This window comes from Nicotiana sylvestris, chromosome 7 (genome assembly GCF_000393655.2).
Source record: "Nicotiana sylvestris chromosome 7, ASM39365v2, whole genome shotgun sequence".
NCBI lineage: Eukaryota > Viridiplantae > Streptophyta > Magnoliopsida > Solanales > Solanaceae > Nicotiana > Nicotiana sylvestris.
Window position 1 is genome coordinate 74,143,660 of NC_091063.1, and position 6,288 is coordinate 74,149,947.

Genomic DNA, 6,288 nt, shown 5'->3' on the forward strand with positions numbered 1-6,288 from the left:
TCCTCCAAGGTTGTCCTATTTATAGATCATGAGTGGTGTTTTCTCTTAAAGACAAAACCCACTCAATATAGGAATAAACACTAAATCCAATTCCGAATAGGAATGGAAACCAAAAGAAAATAGGATTAGGCCATTGCGTCTTTTGCTGGACAACATGGGCATGTGTCCAACATAAACTACTTGTCACGACCCAAACCGATGGACCGCGACGGAACCCGGTATCTTACTCAACCGAGTACCAACAGAACATATCTTTTCATGTCATAATATCATAATTAACTTAGTCGGAGAGGTTGTCGTTAAATAGGTAGAATACAACAAGTAATGTCGACATATACATAAGACATATGGGCCTCTAAGACTAAAATAACCACTTGAACACTGAACATAGGCTGACAAGGCCATACAATCTTCTACGTATATGACATCTATCTACAAGCCTCTAAGAATATATCGTTTTCATAAAGGTCGGGACAGAGTTCCGCCAGACCAAACAATACACATCTAAATCATACTAACCAAACAAGCAACTCTGAAGCAAATGGAGTGCATCAACATCTTCCGCTGAGTTGATAGCCTACTTGGAGGGCTTTCGGCCTGTCTATCGGGACCTGCAGGCATGCAACGCAGCGTCCCCAAGCAAAAGGGATGTCAGTACGAATAATGTACCGAGTATGTAAGGCATATAAATAAGTACATAACAGACATGGAAGAAATATAGAGTAATTGACTCAACCTGTAAGTCTGGAAAACTTTGTAAATCATAAAATACTTATAGTGTCATGCATATGCGTATGAATATCATGTCGTATATAGGTATATGTTTCATAATATCATCAGCCTCTGAGGGCATCCCATCATATCATCTCGGTCACTGTGGTCAAAATCATCAATGTATACCAGTTGATCAGGTGGTGGTGCATATATAACGCCATAATCTCGCCATAACCTTTCCCATATCCCATATATATATATATATATATATATATATATATGTATATAACAACATCTGGTCATGGGTCAATGTACATGAATGGAATGCATGAAAAGTACGTTAATAAAATCTTTCGTAATGTCATAAGACCATTTTGCCTCTCAGTAATATTATAAAGTGAACTATTTTCAACTTTCATATTTTTCTGAGACCCATGAACAGATGATAAAATATTATGCCACATGGAAATTCAAGAACATAGATATCTCTAATACTTCTATGAATAGAGTCATTTATGGAATTTGTGTATTTGCACGTTTCGTTCGTGTCGTATAGATCATGCCAAAAGAAAGAAGGGATAGCTTTAACATACTTGGAGCAATATAACCAAATGAACCAGCAACAATAGACATGGTGTGAAGCTCGTCTTTCTTATCAAAGAGCTTAGCCAAGCCAAATTCGACAATTTTTCCTTGAATTCAGAATCCAACAAGATATTGCTGGATTTCACATCGCGATGAAGGATTGGTGGAGTGCAATCATTGTGCATGTAGCAAAGTCCTTGAGCAGATCCAATGGCAATTTCCAATCTTGTTGGCCAATCCATAACTTTATTATTCAATGAACGTTTCTTCTTTCCATGAAGCCATCTATCAAGTCTGTGATTTACCATGTACTCATAGAGGAGCATCTTTGAATCCTTGCTCGAAATACAACACAATAACTTGACTATATTGGAATGTCTATCGTTTTGTGTAGTGTTCTTGAAAATAAGATTTAGTTGAATTTCATCAGAATAGCTAATGTCCCTTTGTCACTTTTGATAGTAATGTTTGATATGGAAAATACTTGTAAGGAAATGAATGTGTAATTGACACATTGTTGCCACCTAATAAAATTTTATCAAGAGTCATATGGATAAAGAGTGGCTTGCTGCCACGTTACTCTTTCCCCATCCTTATCCAATTAGTTCTTTAATTGGATAATATCACATTACCCAATAATTAACTAATTACCCGTATAATTAAGAATTATCTCAAATTACTTAAAATACTACTCACTTTTAACACACCTTATACACATTACTATCATGGTCATGTAGTATCTTGTATGGCACTAGTTCATAAATACCGGATATTAACGCTCGGCTCGTATATTATCCCAACATGCCAAACTTGGACGAAAATTCATTTTCTTTGACTTGCTTCCCCTATCATCTTTACGAATTTACTCATCACTTGTGAAATAGCATAATCCTTAAAACTCCGAATAATCTTTTCCTTGGACTGATATCAATTACCTTACGACAAATTCAACATACAATACTACAGAGTGCAACATCATCGTAATTTAATATTGTGAAGCGTAACATTACCATAATGTAATACTGCACGGCGTAACATTATTGTAATATTGTGGGGTGTAACATCATTCCCCCCTTTGAAATATTGACTGATGCTCTTATCATTTTCGTAAATTATAGCCCTTGTGAATATCTTAATACTCTCCTTACCATTTAAGCAGTTGCTCTGTAAATAAACCCAAAGTCTAGGGTATTCCCCCCTTTAGTCTTCTTGCTCATATCATGACTTATGGTCGAAATCATTCTTATCTCGCCACTGTTGCTACCTTCTGTCATGCGGCCTGTATGACCCTGGCTTTGTAAGTGTGCTTAAGCGATTCATCTTTCCTTTTTCATTTTAGCTTTTAGTCAATCTCTAGGCCTTACTTTATAAACATATATAAGGCTTAATAGGATTCCTCTCTGGGAATCTATAGGTATACTAAAGTTCCTTGCTGGATATTTTGTCGAATTTATGAATATTCCTATATCTTATTTCATAGACTCGATTATCCATTCGTATGACTTTACTACATCTAAGTAGGTTAAATCTCTCTTTCTTCGATTTGTCGTTACTGAGGTCTGCGATCAAACTCCAGGTTACTTTCGTTACTTCTCTTATATGCATAAGGATAAGTCCTTTAATGCTTCCTCATTACTGTTCATCTTAAGAATGACGACCTAATCTCAGCTCATACTTTGTGACTTTTATCCATCCATTATGATTTGCCTCAATATTGATCTATAATATATTATTGATAACTTAAAACTTCTTACGTAGTACCTTGCCACTAGGGCTTACGTTTCATCGACAAATATCTGAAGTGATTTCCATAATCGTATTTCATAGCATCCCAATGTGATTCACCCTACGTGGGTATTTTAATCTTGTGTAACTCATGAAATCCCCCTCTCATCATCATTTTTTTCTATTTTTGTTTTCAAATCATTACTCAATCGAAGGCACAAATGTTATCCTTTACTTATCACAATTACACCCTCATTCCATTAACAGGGCAACATTTCATTTCTTCTAAATGCTATTAGTCTTAGACTCCTTCGAGTTCATTCAGGCTATACTGAACTTTCTATAACTTAGATAAGCCATTAGCTCTCTTGTTTTCATGGACATAATCCCGAGGACTTATCCATTCTCGTCCCCTTTTCATTTGACTTTCCTTATCCTTACTCATGTCTTCTTAAAACTTTGTCGCTCTACCATACTTCAGTCTGCGACCTATACATATCCATTTATACTACTCACAGTCTTTCTTCAACTTGCTTGCACCATAGATTTCCTTATGTTATTTTGGAATGTCAAGCGAGACATCACATCGTCTCTGACTCTTCTTTATTCTCTTAATCAGGCTTCTCGATACCTAGACCATAGGATGGAGGGTATGCTACTGACGATTCCGCTATTAATCCAAGATATTGAATCCCCGTGCTTTTAGCCTTCTTTTTGAAATATGGAGTATTCACAACCTTCTGCATCTCGTACATCGTTTACCTTTACCTTACGTACTTTAAAGTTTCGTATCATGTCTTCTATCTCCTTCATGACCTTCCTTCCATATAGGTAGAATTCACATCCATAATTTAAAACTCCATTATAATACTTGCACCTCTGGTGCCTATACAACCCAATGGGAGTTCCATACTGAATTCTTATGAGCCTAGTATTTTCTAACCTACTTTATCGTAGAGTCGTTATAGAATATGGTTGTTTTGCTATCTCTTTTGCACCTCAATATTAAGAGTGATTCTGCTATGTTCTCAATCACTATGTCCATAATTTTCTGGGTTCAATAATCAAACTCGTGATTTACTTAGTTGATGTAACTCTTTAGTTTTCTCTTTCCTCTGGTCAACCTTTATGTAGGCTTTAAGCTATCTTCCGATCTGTGATACATGGTGTTAGTTATTACTTTTAGCTCTTCATGGCGCTATTGGATATGCATGATACAATCCTTTAACAACTTAATCCTTTGTCTGTGACCTGGGCTTATTTATTTCTTTTAACATATACCAGAATTTTCTATGGATGTATATGTTGTATGTATAAAACTCCGAACCCTTACGTGAGTTCATAACGTAACCAACTCTGAATCATTGATTGAATAATTCCTTTTTTTCATCTTAGCTTTCTTTAAACGTAAGCTATTACTTTTCCTGATCTTTCTGCCCCCTTGTTGCATCCATACTTAGCTTATCTTTGTGCCCACATATTTGAAATTCCATACAACTCATATGATCCTAAATATCACTTATGATTTTACTCCATGTTCATTATCCACTGTAGGTGCCACTTTCTTAGGGAGTGCATACAATGTTGTTTTGAGACTATTGTTACACGACCATTTCCTCTTTAGGTCATTGTGCCGAGCTTGAAGCCCTCTTCCTATTTTCCTCAGCTAGTATTTCATCGTAGTACTTAGGGAAGACCCTCTGACTCTTGTAAAGTTATGAGCCTACTAAATTGTATACTTGACGGACCATCTGATGTCCTTCATTGCCTATAATTATCCGTAGTTACTTATCTCCACGCCCTTATTCTTATAGGGTTACTTCTGAACTGATATTTTGACTGCCTTTCCAGTGGCACTTTCTTTTATCCCTGTAACACTTATACGGTACCTTTAACTACCCCAACCCCTATTTGAATATATCTCAAGTATTATAATGACATTACTGCGAGACTAAATTCTCCATGTTGGGGTTTACGACATTTATCTTTTATGATCTGCTGATTTGTCTGTAACTTCTTGTCTAGTCATGATTAGGCTCTTCTTGAATCAACCACTAACTGCTCGTCGGCCCATTCTCATGTCTATATTCCGCATAATCTTTCTTGGGTTACTTCTTTTGTCTTAACTTACCTCACGTACTGGCTCCTTATCTATCAATAACATCCCGGGCAGCAAGAACCCTTACTTTATTTTTCCTTGACGTCGTGCTTACATAACGTTCTGGAACCATAGCATATCTGTAACATCTAGATAGGTGCAATCTCATCCCTTTCTTATTTTTATTTCCTTTATCATTCCATATTCCCTCCTTTAGGAGAGTACTAAGACTTGGAGCTATGACGACCTGCCTATAGATGTTTTTTCTCTTCATCTTTAGTATCCTTTCACATCATCAATGACCCTTACTCGCTTTGCGGTAATCCTTCTGTACCAAGGATATCAAAATTTCTCACCCGCGATGGTGACACTTAGTGTAACTGTCACATACAGTCCCTTAAGCTCAACTTTGCTCATATTGCTTGTTTTAGGGAGACGTCTCCCTAAATGACTATTCTCTGAATTCATCATGGATCTTCTTCTGTTGTCCATTCTATTATCGCCAGAATGAAATCTGAAACTCTTGTGATGCCGACTATTATCAATCACTCGGTCCCTACTTCATATTTAGTTTATCATGTTCACCAATTCATACTTGTTCTATTACTCTGGGGTCTAACTTTTTCTTTTGGTAATCGCGTTAGAGTTGCAAACTTATTTCTCGAAATGAGGACATGACTATGTGGCATATACTCTTTTGTTGTCCTAAGGCCTGTCACCCCTCATCTCCTCCTTCACTTGACTATAGATTCTGTAATACTGTCATCTTTTGATCTACCGTTGTCATCTTTGTATCATATCTTACTCATAATGCTTCATTAACTCTTTTCTTATTTCTCGCTAACATTTATGCCTATCACTTTATTCTGAAAACCTGAACAAGACATCCTTTTGATTTTATCTCTCCTTTCCTCCATCTAGTGGCTTTTTGGGTTGCTTAATGTTCTTGCTCTACTAGGGACGCTAGCCACACTAAGATAACATTTATCCCTTCAAGGCTTCCAGTGTCTATCTTTATAGTACTCATATCCACCTGTACTATTTTAGAGTGTGCCAAATGGGTGTCTCACAAGGAGATCTATAAGCACATCTGCAATATCCTTCAACAATGTAAATTAACGCAAACAATTCATTCACCATTTTGGGTTACTCTAACCCCATCCAGA

The 6,288-nt window shown here is 36.5% G+C and overlaps 1 long non-coding RNA gene across 1 annotated transcript; it reads right to left on the reverse strand.

Annotated features, from left to right (window-relative positions):
• Positions 1–293: 293 nt before the first annotated feature.
• LOC138872607 (uncharacterized) lies at positions 294–1,790 on the reverse strand. The gene is made up of 2 exons (XR_011401065.1): positions 1,308–1,790; positions 294–611 (listed from the first exon to the last, which is right to left on the reverse strand). It is a non-coding gene; the product is annotated as an uncharacterized lncRNA (long non-coding RNA).
• Positions 1,791–6,288: the final 4,498 nt, after the last annotated feature.